Source organism: Bos javanicus, chromosome 16 (assembly GCF_032452875.1).
Source record: "Bos javanicus breed banteng chromosome 16, ARS-OSU_banteng_1.0, whole genome shotgun sequence".
NCBI classification, from domain to species: Eukaryota; Metazoa; Chordata; class Mammalia; order Artiodactyla; family Bovidae; genus Bos; species Bos javanicus.
In genome coordinates this window covers 23,397,279-23,417,731 of record NC_083883.1, presented here as the reverse complement: position 1 = coordinate 23,417,731, position 20,453 = coordinate 23,397,279, and positions in this window count along the sequence as shown.

Here is a 20,453-nt window from a genome sequence, read left to right as displayed (position 1 = left end):
GTTATTGGTATTTCTCCCAGCAATCTTGATTCCAGCTTGTGCTTCATCCAGCCCAGAATTTCTCATGATGTACTCTGCATATAAGCTAAATCAGCAAGGTGACAATATACAGCCTTGATGTACTCCTTTCCTGATTTGGGACCAGTCTGTTGTTCCATGTCCAGTTCTCACTGTTGCTTCTTGACCTGCAAACAGATTTCTCAGGAGGCAGGTCAGGTGGTCTGGTATTCCTATCTCTAACTAATACCATATTGTAAAGTTTAAAAATAAAATAAAATTTAAAAAAAAATAATAGAATCAAGCATTAAGAAAATCCAAAAAAAAAAAAAGAATGTTACACAGTTTGTTGTGATTCACACAGTCAAAGGCTTTGGTGTAGTCACTAAAGCAGAAGTAGAAGATGAGTTTCTAGGATGTATTAATAAATTTGTTTTCATAAAGCTTGGGGGCATTTTCAGTAATTATTTCTTCAAGAATTTGTTGTGTCCCTTTCTTTCTTCTCCTACTGAGACTCCTTGTTATGCACAGGATGATATGCTTGGTGGTGGCCCTGAGATCTCTGAGGCATTGTGTAGCTTCTATTTTTTTCTTCATGGTGTTTAGACTGGACAAACTCTATTAGTTCATCACTAAGTCCACTAATTCTTTTTTAATTGATCTCAAATCTGCTGTGGAACTCATCTACTGAATACTTCATTTTAGATACTGTGTTTTTCAACTCTAGAATTTTCACCTGGTATTTTTAGTAGATCTGATTTCTTTATCAATGTTCCCTATATATTCAATCTTTGTCAGTATATTCTCCATGGGTTCTTTAATACTGATAATAGATGTTTTGAAGTCTTTGTCTGGTACATTTAACTTGTAGGACTTCTCAGTTTGTTTGTTTTTTTTGACTGCTTTTTTCCCACTGTGAGTATGGGTCATATTTTCTGCTTTATTTGCATGTCTCATAATTTTTTATTTGGAAATTGGACATGTAAAATAATATATTACAACAACTCTGGTTCTAATTTTTCCTCTGAGGGTTTTTTTTCTTCAGTTCAGTTGCTCAGTCGTGTCCAACTGTTTGCGACCCCATGGCCTGCAGGATGCCAGGCTCCTCTGTCCATCACCAACTCCCAGATCTTGCTCAAACTCATGTCGGTGATGCCATCCAACTATCTCATCTTCTGTTGTCCCTGTCTCCTCCTGCCTTCAATCTTTCCCAGCATTAGGGTCCTTTCCAATGAGTCAGTCTTCCCCTCAGGTGGCCAATGCATTGGAGCTTCAGCCTCAGTCCTTCCAATGAATATTCAGGACTGATTTCCTTTATGATTGACTGGTTGGATCTCTTTGCAGTCGAAGAGACTCTCAAGAATCTTCTCCAACATCACAGTTCAAAAGCATCAATTCCTCAGTGCTCAACTTTCTTTATGATCCAACTCTCACATCCATACATGACTACATTTTTTCTTGTTGGGTTTTTAATTTTTACTTCCTTTTAAATTAAATGAACGTTTTCTTAACTAGCATGGATTTACCCAGCAGAAACTATCATTCCGTCATGTGGGGTTGTGGTCTGTTTCTGCTCATATTTTTTTTAATGTTCAATTCTATTTTCAGACTGGTTTCGTAGAAGTAACCCTGGTATCTCACAGTTTTGTGGTCAGTCAGTGGCTGTTCACACACTGTGCTCAAACACATCTAGTCTATGAGGCTTTTACTCTCTGTTAGTGGATCAGTGTTTGGTTCAGGGAATGCATTCCAAATATGGGCAGTTTTCAAGTCTGCCAAGTTCTTACTTTCTGTAGAGCCCTCTCAGGTCTCCACTTCATAAGTACATGGGCTTCGAGTCAGGGATGTGTGGAATGCTTATCAAGGTCCTCCAAGGCTATGTAATTTCCAGAATCTCCTGTCTCGTCCTCTGATATTCTACACACATCCCAACAAGGGCTTCAACCTCAGCTTAGAAGAGCGCAGGCTTTTCTCATTTGCTGCTGGGTATGGGTTTTCCTTCTTTTACTCTAAATCCAAGTCAGCCCCTCCACCAGTAAAGCTGCTGGTTTTCACAGACTGCTTTGGGAGATTTAGTGATTGTTTTTGTCAACTTTGCTTCACTTTTAGAGTTGTTTTAGGGAGAGAGGGTTTGTTTGTTTATTCATTCCTCCACATCTGAAGTTCAACCTCATTCTTGACATGAGAATCATTCTCTTTTTAAGAGATTTTACAGCCTTATCATTGGTTAACTTGTGGCAGAGGGCATCATTTCTTGGCAGGTGGCCATCCGTGACTACCCAGGGACAAATGGTCAGATCAGGCCAGTATCATCTTAACATGAGTCTAGTAAGGAAAGAATGGGCCTAGCGTTACAGTTTTATAATGTGTTACAGACAAACATTGGCTAATCGATTCCTTATTTCTAAATTACCTGTATGGTCTCTTAATTGACAATATTTTTCAACTGCTTTTTAAGGCATAGTCAGAAAGTCAATGAGAAAGATTAATCTTTTACTCTCATGGAGCTGGCTTCCTAGTTAGGAATACAGAAAATGCCTAAGGAAAAATGTCTTCAGAAAAGAAACACTTGAACAAGCATGAATCAGTGAACCTAAATTCAACCCCACTTGTGCTATGGGGACTAGCACACATTATTTTTCAAGAGAAAAGTCCTCAGGGTCCCACTGTTTTTTGAAAAGTCAACAGAATCTTTAGACAATATCATTTAAAAGTGCATGATGCATGAACAAAGAGTAATTCCAAGTATATCAAGATAGGGTGAGAATTTGCCTTTTTGCTTGGTTTTCCCTATTGTGCAACTGCTCACTATCTCTAGCTAAACAAAGTGTAGAGTTTAGTTCTGTGCTGCTGTTCCTCCATGTGGACCATGCTGGTGACTTGAGGGAGGTCTAAATTTAGCTCTTGTGTTCCATTAGCAATATCTAAGCTTGAGATTTATGATTTACTGGACTTAAACCCTCAACCTAACATTATGAGACAGGAATCTTAGGTCATTTTTTAAAAAATCATGTATACCTTTGCCACTTTAGCTTTATTATTTTTAGTTACATCTCTGTTTTTCCTTTTTTCTTAAAAATAAAATGGTAAGAACACATCTAGAAAATGATGGCTTCTCTTATCAGAGATTTTCTGTTTCTTCATAGTATGATATGTTTATAATTATGATTTATGGTAAATTTATAATTAAGATGCCTTATAAAAAGTAAAAATTCTATTTATCAGCTTAAATCTTTAGGAATAAAAAATTGAATGAGGGAGATATGATGTACTCTGATCATCCCTTGGGCTGACATATTTATGAAACAAATAATTATGCCAGAAAGTTAGCATAGCATAGAATTGGCCTGGAGGTAAAACACTAAGAAAGAACTTTTAAACGTGGCCATTAAAATGTCCTTGTATTAAAGTAGAGTTAAGATATTAATCAGATAAAATTCCTGTCCGTTTTCCCCTTCTGAGTAAGAAAGCTGTGTTTGTGCATTACCATGCTATTTCCACTACCTGTGAAGTCTGCAAGCTGAATCATTTGAAAAGAATTAGTCACCAGGTTCAGATTTTTTTCTTTGGCATGTCTTCATTCCATGTTTTGCTATTCCTCCAAAGCATTTTCCCATTCAATGGTGATAAAGACAAGTTTAAGATATATACTACATACTTGAAAGTGACTAGTTTGACTGATGCTTCATTTCTAATCCCCAAAAGACATGACCAGCACCTTTCCCATCTCTTCTGCTTTCAACTCCAGGAAACAAGAGAAATTTCTCAGCTTCCTTTGCCTTTGCCTTTCAATTTCCGATATTCTGTCTTCTCTGCCAGTAATCTTGTCTTCCCATTAAGACAAACCTGTGCATACAACACCTTTTCTTCCCTATAAAACTTTGGGAAAGACTACCAGCCAAAGCTTGTCACAGATGCCAAACTGGTGACCATTTAGACTGATTACATCACCTACTGACAATCAGCCAAAGGAAAAGGGGTTTAATTGCAATGGAAGCAATTAGGTTGGGAATAAACAATTGCTTCACAGGCAGCTTGGACCACATGCACTGCTACTGAGGCCCGTGAGCATAAATCCAATAAAGCCCTCTACACTCAGCATAGCACCTCACCCAGGGTAGCCTATGGATTTAATAAATCTGTCATTAATGAATGGTTGAATGAAGTGGCTAGGTGACTAAAGAATAATGAAACCTCACAGGGAACTATACTCAATATTTGGTAATAACTTATAAAGGAAAAGAACCCGAAGAGGAATACATACATCTATATGTGTATTCATATGTGTGTGTGCTCAGTCGTCCAGTCACCCAGTCTGACTCTTTGTGACCCCACGGGCTCCTCTGTCCAGGAGATTTTCCCAGCAAGAATACTGGAGTGTGTTGCCATTTCTTCTTCCAGGGGATCTTTCTGACCCAGGGATCGAAACTGGGTCTCCTCTTGCATTTTAGGCAGATTCTTTACAGCTGAGCCACTGGGGCAGCCCTTGTCTGTGTGTGTGTGTGTGTGTACTAAATCACTTGGCTGTGTACCTGAAACTAACACAACACTATAAGCCAACTATACTTCAGTAAATAAAATAAAAGAAGAACAAAAGAATAGTGGAGCCTCCTTGCTTGTGAAATTGTAACTTTTTCTGGGATAATAAAAAAATAAAAATAAAAAGCCTACCTTTTCAATGGAATCTGGACTAGAGAACTTTTCAAATTTTTCCAGGCCTTTGCAAACCAAATTCTTTGGTTTTTATTTATCAGTTCATATAACTTTCCCCCCTCCTCAAAACTTGACAGTTGTTTTCCATTTTGTTGAGTAAAGGCACTCACAATAGCCTGTATGACCCAAGATGGGTTCACCTGGTCCTTCCCCTCTTTGCCTCTTGGACTTCAACTTTTTCTCCTCTCTCTTACTCCTTTCCTCTGGTCTCCTTGGTATTTTTTAAATATTTATTTTTATTTAGTCACTTATTTGGCTGCAGTGGGTCAACTAATTGTGGCATGCATAATTTTTAGCGGCAGCATGTGGGATCAAGTTAACCAGGGATCCAATCTGGGCTCCCTGCATTGGCAGCACAGTCTTAACCACTGGACCACCAGAGAAGTCCCTCTCTTCGGTATTTCTTGGATGCCCCAGGCACATACTTGCCTGAGGGCTGTTCCACCTACCTGGTTGTTCTTCACAGAGATGCACATGGCTCATCCGTCACTTCCTTTAAATGTTGCCTTGACGTGAAAAGCAACCCTGACCACCCTATTTAATACCTACCCCTGCTGATCTCTTTACACTATTATTTTCCCTTGGTGCCTATCATCTGCTAACACATGTCATTTGCTTATGTATCTTGTTTTTGTTGTCTTCTGTGACCTGCCTCCATCCTCACACTAGAATGCAAGCTTCATGAGAGCTGGAATTTTTGCAACTGCCATGCATATAACAATGCCATAGACATGGTGACATAGTGGGTACTCAGTAAATATTTGTCAGATGAATATTTATTAAGTGTTTTGGATCAGTTACTGTATTAGGAATTGGAAAACTAGCATGCTGTGTTTTAGGTGTTCCTAAACCTGGGTATGTAACAAACATCAGATGGAACACTTGTTAAAATAGATTCCCGAGCCCCACCACAAAAAAATCCTGTTTAAATAATCCAGAATGGGATTCAGAAATATATATGGGGACCCAAATGAAATGGCTATCCACTCTAGTATTTTTGCCTGGAAAATATCATGGACAGAGGAGCCTGGCAGGCTGTAGTCCACGGGGTCTCAAAGAGTCCAACATGACTGAGTGACTAAAACACACACACACATATAATCACACACACATTATACACACACACACACACACACACACACAAACATACACACACCCACATAAAGGGATCCAGATGATTCTGATGGAGCCCATGTTTCAGAGACCTTGAATGGCGGAAAGAACATGAATTGGAGTCATATTCATCTAGCTTCAAATCTCTTCTTTACAATTTTATTAACTGACTGGGTGATCTTAGACAATTGACTTGGTAAAGCTTATTCTCTAGGAGCCTGTTTCCTCATCTGTAAACTAGAAGCAAATATTTAGTGAATGAATAATTGAATGAATGGATGAGAGGCCCTCTAAAGGATACTTCATAAACAACATACCACAGGAAAAGAAGGTAGACTTTAATGAGAAGCATTTAAGGGATGTTAATTTCCTAGTTGCCTCCGGCATAGTTACTTTTAACAAATAAATAGGCGCGTATCCTGTCCACTTTTCAGCCTTCTCAGTTTGGCAAAGGCTATACTTGCCGGGGCTTCATCCAAGCTTGAACTATTTAAATTCTCTGTACTTAAGTAGATAAGAGTTGACTCAGGCTGGCAGGTTATTTTGTTGTTGTTATTGACTTTGGCCAGAACTTCTATGTCATTAGCTCTTTGGAAAATGTCCTAAGTTTATGAGATGGGTACATTTGATATCAGTAAGTAAATGGTATCTTGCTGGAGTCTTAAATATCTGTGTTTGAAATGATCCTGTGTTCTCTTGACTGAGACTGTGTCACCCCAGAAGATTCCTCTCCAAGTTGGGGAAATACAAAAAAAGAATTCATGCACTGGTTTATGAAGAATTGCCAAGGTTTATGAATGCTCATAGGTAACTTCAGAAAAAATAGTTTTTCTGCAACTTTGAAGTTTATTTTCAAAGAGTAACTGGCGTAGTATTTTCCAGCATTAAGTAATTCACCCATAAATTTAATTTGATTCTTTGACACAGCCAATAATAGAGACCGTTTTCACAGAAATATCTTCTACACACTTTCCATTTTATCCTACTACTTGCAAATGCAGCTTATTTGATGATCAGGCACTGCCTTGCAAAAAAAAAAATTTTTTTTCTTATTTTACAATTGTCAATTATTTATCTATTTTACTAAAACTTATCTTTTATTGGTTTATGATTTATCTCTTCAAAAACTCCTGGATATAACAAGAGATATCATGTTCTTCATTTCCAGGCTTTCCTGAGAACTGGATCCCAAACTTCAGCATAAGAAGAGTGTAATAAGCCTCTATTGTTTGAATGATTGGCTTGCTGTGTTTAATCCATTTAATTAGGAAAGGAACATTAACTAGAAAATCATAGAAAGTGCTATGTATACCCCAGGGCCACACCCATGCTGAGTCAACCTGCCAGGCACCTTTTTGCCTAACTTATTGCCATTAACACTCTTTATTTAAGAACAAAACACATAAAATTAGCAAAAGTGAATTTGCTATATTATTTTCAATATTAACTTTAAATACAAAGACAACTGGCTGCTTAAGAAAAAGTATTATTTAATATGCTTGCCCAAGCCAACAATAAATTATATATTTTTGAAAATGCTGCTGGCAAAGTAACAGGGGTAAGGCACTGAAATCATAATTGGCACTACTGTTTTGGCCCCATGACCAGTTTTACATTAGGGACTTATTTTCCAGTTTTTTTCCTCTGTAATCATCTGCTCTAGTAGAAGTTAAACTGAATGGCGTGCACAATAACCATGCTCCCTCCTGGAGCTCACACAGGCATTGTAAAATGCAAAGCTAAACAGTGGGAGGCACTGAAGTGATTCACACCCTGATCTTTAAAAAACTGAATAGGAGAAAAGAACTTCTAAAACCCCAGGGCAGTTCAGAATCCCACCCACACTACTCCAGACTACCCATACCCCAACCCAATCAAACACTTATATCTAATGTAACTATGGCTGCTGCTGCTAAGTCGCTTCAGTCATGTCTGACTCAGTGCGACCCCATAGACGGCAGCCCACCAGGCTCTCCCATCCCTGGGATTCTCCAGGCAAGAACACTGGAGTGGGTTGCCATTTCCTTCTCCAATGCATGAAAGTGAGAAGTCAAAGTGAAGTCGCTCAGTCGTGTCCGACTCTTCGCCACCCTATGGACTGCAGCCCACCAGGCTCCTCTGTCCATGGGATTTTCCAGGCAAATAACTATAATATCTCTCAAATTGCTGCTGCTGTCCTGCAACACAGTCAAAATTTCTCTCCGTTGATATTTATGGCCTGGAGTGCTGCAGTTCATGGGGTCGCAAAGAGTCCGACACGACTGAGCGACTGAACTGAACTGAACTGAGATAATCACTACTGAGTAGTGACAAATCATAAACAGGACAATGACGAACCTAGATTTTATGGCTGGACTGTAACTGATGTATAGGTTCATGCAGGTTATTTAAATAATTGTGTAACAATGCTATTTAATATTTTGAACCTTACTTATGTTATGGTGGGGGTTGATGATAACTAGCTTCTTAATTTTTCATCTTTTTTTTCCTCTAATAAGGAAGGCATTTAAAGCAATTCCTTTTCCTCTGAATAGTTATTATTGTGCTGCATAGATTCTGATATAATATGTTCTCCTTTTCATTGCTTTCCATATTGTTTTATAGTCTTTTTAAAAAAAATCTTTTCTTTGTGATCCAAGGAATTTGAAGGGGATGTTTCTTAATTTTCAAGTTGTAGGGCTTGCAATCTTAATGATCAATAATTTGCAGAGGAGAAAAAAATCACTTTTCTATTATCTTAATGTTTATGATCAAAGAATGTGGCATCTCTTTGTGGTTTTAATTTGTATTCTTTGATGGCTAGTAAGTTCCTTTCACTTGGAAGACTGGAAGCTTTTTCTTTATAGCCTTTGAGTTCAGGAATTCTGTTCCATATAGGACAAGATATGCCTTGTCTCATCCCATCCTGGAACACAATGAGAGTGTCTAAGCTTCGAGTCAGCTCTTTCTTCACTATAGAGAAAACCATTTTTTCCTTTATGAATTTCCCATGTTAAGTTGTTTTCCCTCTACCATGGGTTTTATTGATTCCTCTGAAACAAATTCTCACCCTAGGCTTTCTGTTCTCCAAATTTTTCATATTAAATCTTACAATATTTTTTATATTATGGTCTATGTTTTGAAGTATTTCATTAATTCATTCATATTTTAAAATGTATTAATAGTTATGGCTGCACAGCCATCTATCTGAGAACAACTAGAAACACTGGATTAATTTAACGTTAGTTCTAAAACACTGGAGAACAACCAAGGTAGATGAGCTTGAGGAGCCAAGACACATATAGACGGGAGGGACAGAGAAGTGAGTGCAACATTTATCCCCACATGTCTCCTCAAGAGAGTTGCTAATTTGAAAGACATGAATGAAAACCACTGTATTCAATCTTACTAGGTTTAGGAATAAAACTTTTAGTTTAGAAACTACCATGGAGGTAGGTTTTAAGGGATCCTCACTAGAGTTAGGATTCAACTGTATGTAGATAAAGCCTCAGAGAGACTGAAAGCTTTGATATTTATTCTCTGACAAGATTAAATATCCTGAATATATGATTTAAGTATGATAATCTTTTCCTCCACGTTCAAGGTCAGGAGGGGCGGCTGTGAGGAGATACCTTCGTCTAAGGTAAGGAGCACTGGCTGCACTTTGCTGGAGCAGCCGTGAAGAGATACCCCACGTCCAAGGTAAGAGAAACCCAAGTAAGATGGTAGGTGTTGGGAGAGGCATCAGAGGGCAGATACACAAACCATAATCACAGAAAACTAGTCAGTCTAATCACATGGACCACAGCCTTGTCTAATTCAGTGAAACTAAGCCATGCCCTGTGGGGCCACCCAAGACGGGAGAGTCATAGTGGAGATGTCTGACAGAATGTGGTCCACTGGAGAAGGGAATGGCAAACCACTTCAGTATTCTTGCCTTGAGAACCCCAAGAACAGTATGAAAAGGTAAAATGATAGGATACTGAAAGAGGAACTCCCCAGGTCAGTAGGTACCCAATATGCTACTGGAGATCAGTGGAGAAATAACTCCAGAAAGAATGAAGGGATGGAGCCAAAGCAAACACAATACCCAGCTGTGGATGTGACTGGTGATAGAAGTAAGGTCCGATGCTGTAAAGAGCAATATTGCATAGGAATCTGGAATGTAAGGTCCATGAATCAAGGCAAATTGGAAGTGGTCAAACAGGAGATGGCAAGAGTGAACGTCGACATTCTAGGAATCAGCGAACTGAAATGGACTGGATTGGGTGAATTTAACTCAGATGACCATTATATCTGCTACTGTGGGCAGGAATCTCTTAGAAGAAATGGAGTAGCCATCATGGTCAACAAAAGAGTCTAAAATGCAGTACTTGGATGCAATCTCAAAAATGACAGAATGATCTCTGTTCGTTTCCAAGACAAACCACTCAATATCACAGTAATCCAAGCCTGTGCCCAAACCAGTAATGCTGAAGAAGCTGAAGTTGAACAGTTCTATGAAGACCTACAAGACCTTTTAGAACTAACACCCCAAAAAGATGTCCTTTTCATTATAGGGGACTGGAATGCAAAAGTAGGAAGTCAAGAAACACCTGGGGTAAAGGCAAATTTGGCCTTGGAATACAGAATGAAGCAGGGCAAAGGCTAATAGAGTTTTGCCAAGAGAACGCACTAGTCATAGCAAACACCCTCTTCCAACAACACAAGAGAAGACTCTACACATGGACATCACCAGATGGTCAACACTGAAATCAGATTGATTATATTCTTTGCAGCCAAAGATGGAGAAGCTCTATACAGTCAGCAAAAACAAGACTGGGAGCTGACTGTGGCTCAGATCACGAACTCCTTATTACCAAATTCAGACTTAAATTGAAGAAAGTAGGGAAAACCACTAGACCATTCAGGGATGACCTAAATCAAATTCCTTAGGATTATACAGTGGAAGTGAGAAATAGATTTAAGGGACTAGATCTGATAGAGAGAGTGCCTGATGAACTATGGACGGAGGTTCGTGACATTGTACAGGAGACAGGGATCAAGATCATCCCCATGGAAAAGAAATGCAAAAAAGCAAAATGGCTGTCTGGAGGCCTTACAAATAGCTGTGAAAAGAAGAGAAGAGAAAAGCAAAGGAGAAAAGGAAATATATAAGCATCTGAATGCAGTGTTCCAAAGAATAGCAAGGAGAGATAAGAAAGGCTTCCTTAGTGATCAATGCAAAGAAATAGAGGAAAACAACAGAATGGGAAAGATTAGAGATCTCTTCAAGAAAATTAGAGATACCAAGGGAACATTTCATGAAAAGATGGGCTCGATAAAGGACAGGAATGCTATGGACCTAACAGAAGCAGAAGATATTAAGAAGAGGTGGCAAGAATACACAGGAGAACTATACAAAAAGGATCTTCACAACCAAGATAATCACGATGGTGTGATCACTGACCTAGAGCCAGACATCCTGGAATGTGAAGTCAACTGGGCCTTAGAAAGCATCACTACAAACAAAGCTAGTGGAGGTGATGGAATTCCAGTTGAGCTCTTTCAAATCCTGAAAGATGATGCTGTGAAAGTGCTGCATTCAATATGCCAGCAAATTTGAAAAACTCAGCAGTGGCCTCAGGACTGGAAAAGGTCAGTTTTCATTCCAATCCCAAAGAAAAGCAATGCCAAAGAATGCTGAAACTACCGCACAACTGTAGTCATCTCACATGCTAGTAAAGTAATGCTCAAAATTCTCCAAGCCAGGCTTCAGCAATACGTGAACCATGAACTTCCTGATGTTCAAGCTGATTTTAGAAAAGACAGAGGAACCAGAGATCAAATGGCCAACATCATCAAAAAAGCAAGAGAGTTCCATAAAAATGTCTATTTCTGCTTTATTGACTATGCCAAAGCCTATGACTGTGTGGAGCACAATAAACTGTGGAAAATTCTTCAAGAGATGGGAATACCAAACCACCTGACCTGCCTCTTGAGAAACCTGTATGCAGGTCAGGAAGCAACAGTTAGAACAGGACATGGAACAACAGACTGGTTCCAAATAGGAAAAGGAGTACGTCAAGGCTGCATATTGTCACCCTGCTTATTTAACTTATATGCAGAGTACATCATGAGAAATGCTGGGCTGGATGAAGCACAAGCTGGAATCAAGATTGCTGGGAGAAATGTCAATAACCTCAGATATGCAGATGACACCACCTTTATGGTAGAAAGTGAAGAGGAACTAAAAAACCTCTTGATGAAAGTGAAAGAGGAGAGTGAAAATGTTGGCTTAAAGCTCAACATTCAGAAAACGAAGATCATGGCATCTGGTCCCATCACTTCATGGGAAATAGATGGGGAAACAGTTGGAAACAGTGTCAGACTTTATTTTTCTGGGCTCCAAAATCACTGCAGATGGTGACTGCAGCCATGAAATTAAAAGATGCTTATGACCAACCTAGATAGCATATTCAAAAGCAGAGACATTACTTTTCCAACAAAGGTCCGTCTAGTCAAGGCTATGGTTTTTCCAATGGTCATGTATGGATGTGAGAGTTGGACTGTGAAGAAAGCTGAGTACCGAAGAACTGATGCTTTTGAACTGTGGTGTTGGAGAAGACTCTTGTGAGTCTCTTGGACTGCAAGGAGATCCAACCAGTCCATTCTGAAGGAGATCAGTCCTGGGTGTTCTTTGGAAGGAATGATGCTAAAGCTGAAACTCCAGTACTTTGGCCACCTCATGCAAAGAGTTGACTCATTGGAAAGGACTCTGATGCTGGGAGGGAATGGGGGCAGGAGGAGAAGGGGATGACAGAGGATGAGATGGCTGAATGGCATCACTGACTCAATGGACATGAGTTTGGGTGAACTCCGGGAGTTGGTGATGGACAGGGAGGCCTGGCATGCTGCGATTCATGGGGTCGCAAAGAATCAGACACGACTAAGGGACTGAACTGAACTGAATCTTTTCCTAGTCTAACTGCCCATTAGAATAAAATTAAGCCTTTGCAGAAAGATATCCTCCAAAACTTCAAATTATCTCTCAAGTTTTTCCTTGAAATATAACGTATTCCAGGAGACAAAACCAAACAAATGAAAATCAAGAGAAAAGATAGAAAATAGAGACAGAGGCACAAGGAAAAAAAAAAACAAAACTAGAGTTTTCAGATATCACCATTAAACTAGTTGTAATTACAAGATCAAGAAAACGAGCAGAGAACTGCTATGGGCTGAGCTCAGTCACGTCAGTCATGTCCTACTCTCTGTGACTGCAGGCTGTCAGGCTCCTCTGTCCATGGGATTCTCCAGGCAAGAATACTGGAGTGGGTTGCCATGCCCTTTACCACTAGTGCCACATAGTAAGCCCAAATGTGTGTGTGTGTATAAAATTTAAATTCCAAAAGTGGAAAAGATAAATACCCTAAATTGAGAATTTGATAAATGGGTTTAACAGAAGAATCAATGCAGCTGAAGAAGTGTTGGTAAGCTGGAAGATGGCCAGTAGGAAAATGTACACTGAATCTTAGAGACAAAAGTAATAATAACACAGAAAAGAGGGTAAGATGTATGACACACAGTGAAAAAGATTAACCTATGTAAAAATGGAGTTCCAGAAGAAAAAAAGTGAGAAAATGGGACAGAAATAAGAGTTGAAGAGAGGAGAACTGAGAAAGACATCAAAACACAAGTGCACTACCTTGTGGATGGGAGGAATTCCTATCTAATGACATCATATCAAAACTGTTGAAAACCAAATAGGAAAAATCTAACAGAACTTAAAGGAGAAAGAACACATTATTCTTGAAGAAGCAACAATAAAATTAAAATTGACTTCTCAACAGAAATATTGAAATATAAAAGTTGATAATGGGATTATATCTTCAAAGTGCTAAAAGAAAATAACCCTAGAATTCTAGAATTGACAATCTAGAATTCTATATGCAGTTTGTGTACTCTTAAACATAAAGAAAAATAAAGGTAATTTCAAACTATTTGCCATACTCCCCTCCCCCTGCCCCCAAAAAAAGAAAATTAAAGAAATCGTCATCAGTTGATTAATTTGAAAGGAAACATTTTAAAGAGGTATTTAGTTAGACGAAAACTTTTTCTAATTTACACCTGAAAATTCAGGAAAAGATAAAGAGCAATTAAAAAGGTAAAATTTAAATCTTAATAAATACTGACTTATTAAAAATGATAATAATAATACCTTGTAGCACTTAAAATGTATATAGAATGGAAATACATTTTTAAAATAGCAAAAATGGTGTTAGAAGGGTAAATGTAATGTGCCCTAAAGTTTTTCCATTTTCTAGGAAATGGCAAAAGTATTAATACACAAGTTGCAATAAGTCAAGGATATATACTGCATTTTCTAGAGGAATCATTAAAAGAATAGCAAAATAATATATAATTTATAAGCTAATAGAAAGAAAATGGAATTTTAAAAATAGTTCATCTTTAAATGCTTTAATATAATCTTTAAAAAAGATAAAATAGAACAAGCATATTAAATTAAAAATCAGCAAAGGTATAGAGCATCTGAAAAAGCAAAATTAAGAAACTTGATCTAATGGACAAACTAGACTAATAACAAAATAAACATTTTTTAAAGTACTCATAAAACATTTACTAAAATCAACAGTATGCTAGACAAGACATGTCTCAATCAATGTTAAAAGCTTAAAATCATTCAGTATATTCCCTATTATGGAATTTAGGAAAAAAGAAAAGATAGGTAGAAAATTCCTTTATGTTTGGAAAATAATATACTTTTACCTAACTCATGGATCAAAAATAACCACAATGAAAACTGAAAAACAATTTTAATTAAATGGTGATTAAAATATAACAACTGATAGAATGTGCCTAAACCCTTCTAGAGAGTGAAGCATGTAGTCTTAAATACATACCCTGAAAGGAAGAAAGGCTCAAGTCAACAACTGAACATCTGTCTTAAACAAAGAGACAAATTACAGCAAATTAAATCCAAAGAAGAGAATGGAAAATAATAAATGTTAGAGAAACAAAAATTAATGAGATATGAAAACAAATGTGTGATCAGAAGTATCAACAAAGCCAAAAGTTGTTTATTTTACAAGGAAAATCAGCAGGACTTATAAGGCTGTTAATTAAAATAGAGAAAGGGAAAGTGGGGCGAGAGAAGGGAGGGGCTCAAATTAGCCTCTGGCAAAAGGAGTCATCACTATGTTTTATACAGATATTCACACTATAATAAGAGATAATTATAGATGATTATAAGACAATAAATCTGAAAGTTTTAAATAATTTAAAATCATTAATAATTTTAAATAAAATGTATACATTTATTGAAAAACTAATTTAAGAATAATTGGAAAATAAAAATAGTTCTTTTCCTATTAAGGAATTAAATCAATTATTAACTAACCTCCCGCAAAAGAAAACTCTAAGTCCAGATGGCTTCACTTTTGAATTCTCCCAAACATTTAAGGAAGCAATAAAACCAATATTATAAAAACTCTTGAGACTAGGAATAAAGGAACACTTCCTAACTTATTTTATGATGCAATTAAACTTTGATAGAAAAACCTGATAAGAACATTACAAAAAGGAAAATTACAGGCAAATTTATCTTAGGAACATAGATGAAAAAATTCTAAGCAAAATAATAACAAAGCAAATCCAACAATACATAAAAGGAATCATGATGAAGTGGGGTTCAAAATTCAACACTCGATCAATATGATCTATAATATCATGTGACGAGAAAAGGGGAGAAAATCATGTGATTTTCTTGTATTTTTATCATCTTTATAGTTAAAGAAAAATAAAATTCAATATCCATTCATGATAAACAGTCAGAATCTAAGAATAAAAGGAAGCTTCCTTAATCTGATGAACGTTATCTACAAAATATCTATATTATATTTAGCTGTGATTTGTTGAAAGATTCCTGATAATGAGAATGGAAACAATGTTGTCTACTCTTGTTACTTTTACTCAGCTTTGGGATAGAGGTCCTACTCTATACAACAGGCAAGAAAAAGAAATGGAAGGTGTGAGGATTAGGAAGAAACACAATTGCACTCTTTGGGAGCTAAAATGATTTTAGTTCTAGTAGTTATGTATGGATGTGAGAATTGGACCTTAAGAAGGCTGAGTGCCAAAGAATTGATGCCTTCAAACTGTGGTGTTGGAGAAGACTCTTGAGAGTCCCTTGGACTGCAAGGAGATCAAACCAGTCAGTCCTAAAGGAAATCAATCCTGAATATTAATTGGAAGGACTGATACTGAAGCTGAAGCTCTGATACTTTGGCCACCTGATGCGAAGAACTGACTCATTGGAAAAGACCCTGATGCTGGGAAAGGCTGAAGGCGGGAGGAGAAGGGGATGACAGAAGGTGAGATGTTTGGATGGCATCACCAACTCAGTGGACATGAGTTTGAACAAACTCTGAGAGATGGTTAAAGACAGGGAGGCCTGATGTGCTGCAGTTGATGGGGTCATAAAGAGTCAGGAATGACTGAACAACAACAAAATTATTTTAAACATAGAAAACCCAAATGATTTATAGCCAAACTGTTAGAATTAATAAGTGAATTTCGCAAGTTTGCTGTATCCCAGCTTGATAAAAGCAAATGGTATACAGTAGAATTAACAAATAGAAGTGAAAATGTTAGTCATTCAGTTGTGTCTGCTTCTTTGTGACCCCATGGACTGTAGCGCATCAGGCTCCTCTGTCCATGGGATTTCCTAAGCAAGAATACTGGAATGGGTTACCATTTCCTTTTCCAGAGAATCTTCCTCACCCAGGGGTTGAATCTGGGTCTCCCACATTGCAGGCAGATTCCTTATGATCTGAGTTATCAAATAGAAAAGTGAATTTAAAACATTTACAACAGCATCAAAAAATAGCATATATAATAAACATAATAAAAGAAGTATACTACCTCTACATTAAAAACCAAAAACAAACAAACCAAAAACATAATTGAGAGAAACGAAAATAATCCTAAATAAATGAAATAATATGTGACATGTTCATGAATAGTAAAAGTCATTATAATATCATTTCTTCCCAAATTGATTTATAGTTTCAATAAAATGTCAATCAAAATGTTAGCCTTTTTGTGTGTGTATATTGACAACCTGATTCTAAAATGTATAAGGAAATCCAGAAGGCCTGTAATAGTCAGGTTCTTCTTTAATAAATAAAAAGTTGGAAGACTTATGCTACCAGGCCTCAAGTCCTATTATAAAATGATAATAATTAACACTTTGAGGCAGGACTTCTTTGGTGGTCCAGTGGTTAAGACTTTGCCTTCCAATGCAGGAGGTATGGGTTCAATCCCTGGTCTGGAAGCTAGGATCCCACATGGCTCACAGCCAAAAAACCAAAACATAAAACAAAAGTAATACCATAACAAATTCAATAAAGACTTTTAAAATGGTCTACACACACACACACACACACACCAAAAAAAAAAAAAAAAGCTTTAAAAAAGTATTTTTGAGGCACTGATGTAAGAAGAGGCCAGTGGAACAGAGGGAAAGAAACAGAAACACACATGTATGATCATCAGAGGATAACAAAGATAACAGCAGTGTGGTAGGAAAGACGCGTTACTTCACTTGATGGTGTTATGTCAAATGAATACCTGTATGGAAAAAAAGTGAATCTCGAATCCTATCATACCATACAAAAAATCAATTTTAAATAAAACACAGATCTAACTATGGTATATGTCTAGAAATAAATATAGGAAAATATATTTATGACTTTTGAGTAGGCAAAAATATTTCTTAAACGCAATTGATACTACACAAAAGGTGTTGGCCATAAAAGGGAAAATTTAAAAATTGTACTAACTTAAAATCAAAAAGTTTCTGCTCTTCAAAAGACTTGCGACCCGATGGACTGTAGCCCACCAGGCTCCTCTATCCGTGGAATTCTCCAGGCAAGAATACTGGAGTGGGTAGCCATTCCCTTCTCCAGAGATTTTCCCCACCCAGGGATCAAACCCATGTCTCCTGCATTGCAGGCAGATTCTTTACTGAGTCACCAGGGAAGCCTTAAAAGGCAGCACACAGAGAGTGAAATGGCAGGACAGAGAATGGAAGAAAGTATCAGCCACTCACTAATTCAACAATAACAAACTAAGAATGTGCTATTTAAAATTCCTGCAGTTAAATGAAACAAAGAAAAAAGCCAGTGGAAAACGAACGAAAGGTATGAGCATACACTTTACAAAAGAAAAAATCCAGATGTCTAATCAACACATGACTAGGTGCTCACCTCCACCAGCCATGGGAGGAATGCTGATTTAAACACAGCACCATGCCTCTCAGCTCCGACAAGAGTAGCTGAAAGGTAAAAACTAGAAAAGATCCAGCATAGGTATATGGAACAATTAGTACTTTCATGCACTTTTGTGTACTCTGGGTGAGAGCATAATTGGCATAATCCACTTTGGAAAATAACTTGACATTTTATTGTGTGGCTAAATATTAGCATAATCTATGATCCAGTGTTTTCACTCCTGGATACTTTTGCTCCTGTGACAGGACACACGCACAAGAATATTCATGTCAGTGGTATTTCTAACAGCAACACACACACATACATATTCTTAACACAAATGCGCATCAACATTAGAATGGTTAAACAGGGATATTTTAACACTGTAGAATATTACCCAAGGAATGAATTATATTCAATAATATGGATGAATCCTAGAAACATTCATAAAACTAAGTGATAAAGAAAGCCACAAACAAGATGATCCTATTTTTATAAAGGCCAAATAGCAGAGAAAATAGACCACATACTGTACCCACATGTGCATAGGTGTGTGTGTGCACGTGTATATGTAGTTTGGCTTTTCTGTTTTTTTAATTTTTGGCCACTTCCAGTGACATGCAGGATCCCCAACCAGAAACCCAACTGTGCCCTCTGCAGTGGAAGTGCAGAGCCCTAACCGGTGCACTGCCAGGGAATTCCTTGTAGTTTGTTCTTAAAAAGGAAGAGAAGATAGAAACCCAGAAACATCATAGTGGTTTCTTCTGGTGGAAGGGCAAGTAAATGAACTAGGTGAGAAGCTGGAGTGTCTACAAAAGTGTTGGTAATCATCCAGTCATTTGGCTGGGTGATGGTTTCATTTTTAAAATTTAATTGTTTCTATTAAACATTCAAAAGTAAAGTGTCCAGCGTCAGCTTCTAGCCCAGTCTAGCTCATGCTCTGTGTCATGAGTTGCTGACTTATTAGGTTTTTAAAAATAATTTATTTTAGTAAAGTGTAGTTGATTTATAACACTGTGTTAATTTCTATTGTAGTTTATATTTTAGTTGCTGAAAGCCCTGCACAGAAGACAGGTCTGGTCTTTCTTATATAAAGAGATGGTACCCGTCTATATAATGGAACATTATGTAATCATTTAAATGAATATAAACACATACATCACAGAAAGTGGGAGAGAAAGAGAGGTTGATTGATTGAATAATGGTTTTAATACACTATGTGAAAAAAAACCCCACTACCTTGAGCAATATGTGAAGGACTCCATGCTATTTATTTAAAGACATACATGTACCAGTACACATTTTTGTGTCTTTGTGAATCTGCGTGTATAAGAGAAATCAATGTACACCAAAAGTGGTTATTTCTAGATGGTGGGATTCATTTCCTTTATGTTTATCTGTGGTATATAAAGGTGGTAGAGTGAGCATATAATGCAACTTTTTAAAAGATGTGTGCTACTTTTAGATGGGGACTTTCCTGGTGGCTCAGCGCTAAAGAATTCACTTGCAATGCAGGAGACATGGGTTCAATCCCTGGGTTAGGAAGATCCCCTGGAGAAGGAAATAGCAGCCCATTCCAGTATTTTTGCCTGGGAAATCCCACGGACAGAGAAGCCTGGTGGGGCTACAGTCCATGGGGTCACAAAAGAGTCAGACACGACTTTAGCAACTAAACAACAACAAATTTTAGGTGTCTAATTTATCATGGGCCTTCCCTGGTGGCTCAGATGGTAAAGCGTCAGCCTGCAATACAGGAGACCTGGGTTCGATCCCTGGGTCTGGAAGATCCCCTGGAGAAGGAAATGGCAACCCACACTCCTACATGTCAAGAAAGATATCCATTTTTACTAAAGCATTCATGCTCTGAAGCAACTGCAAAAGAGAACATTCTACATGGAATGAATTGTCTGTGCAAATCAACCAGTCCCTATAGTGGCTGAAATAATGGTACCAACCATCTCAAAATCCATAAGCCATGATGACACAGCCTCAGCAGCTGTTCATAATTAATATTTCTGCAGACTTAGTTCCTTGCAGCTTTTACAGTTCAGTGTCGTCTTCTGAGAATGTACATTCTGAACGTAAAGAAAAGGTACTTAGGTCAGCACCTAAACCCAAACCTTTATGTTCATTTTGATTTTAAACCTGCCACTCTCATCTCACGGAGAGCCAGGTGTGGGAAACAGATCCTCCTGCCTAAGTCTATAAAGCAAACCTCATCACTGAGTGTGTCAGAACCCAGAGATTTATTATAAAGTGATATATTTTCAAAGAGCAGCTCAAAGAGTCTTTTAACACTGAATTTGTCAGAGACCTCGCCGACATCAAACAGATGCTTTTCGCTTGGAGCATTTGACTCTTAAACTTCAATGTTTCATATGT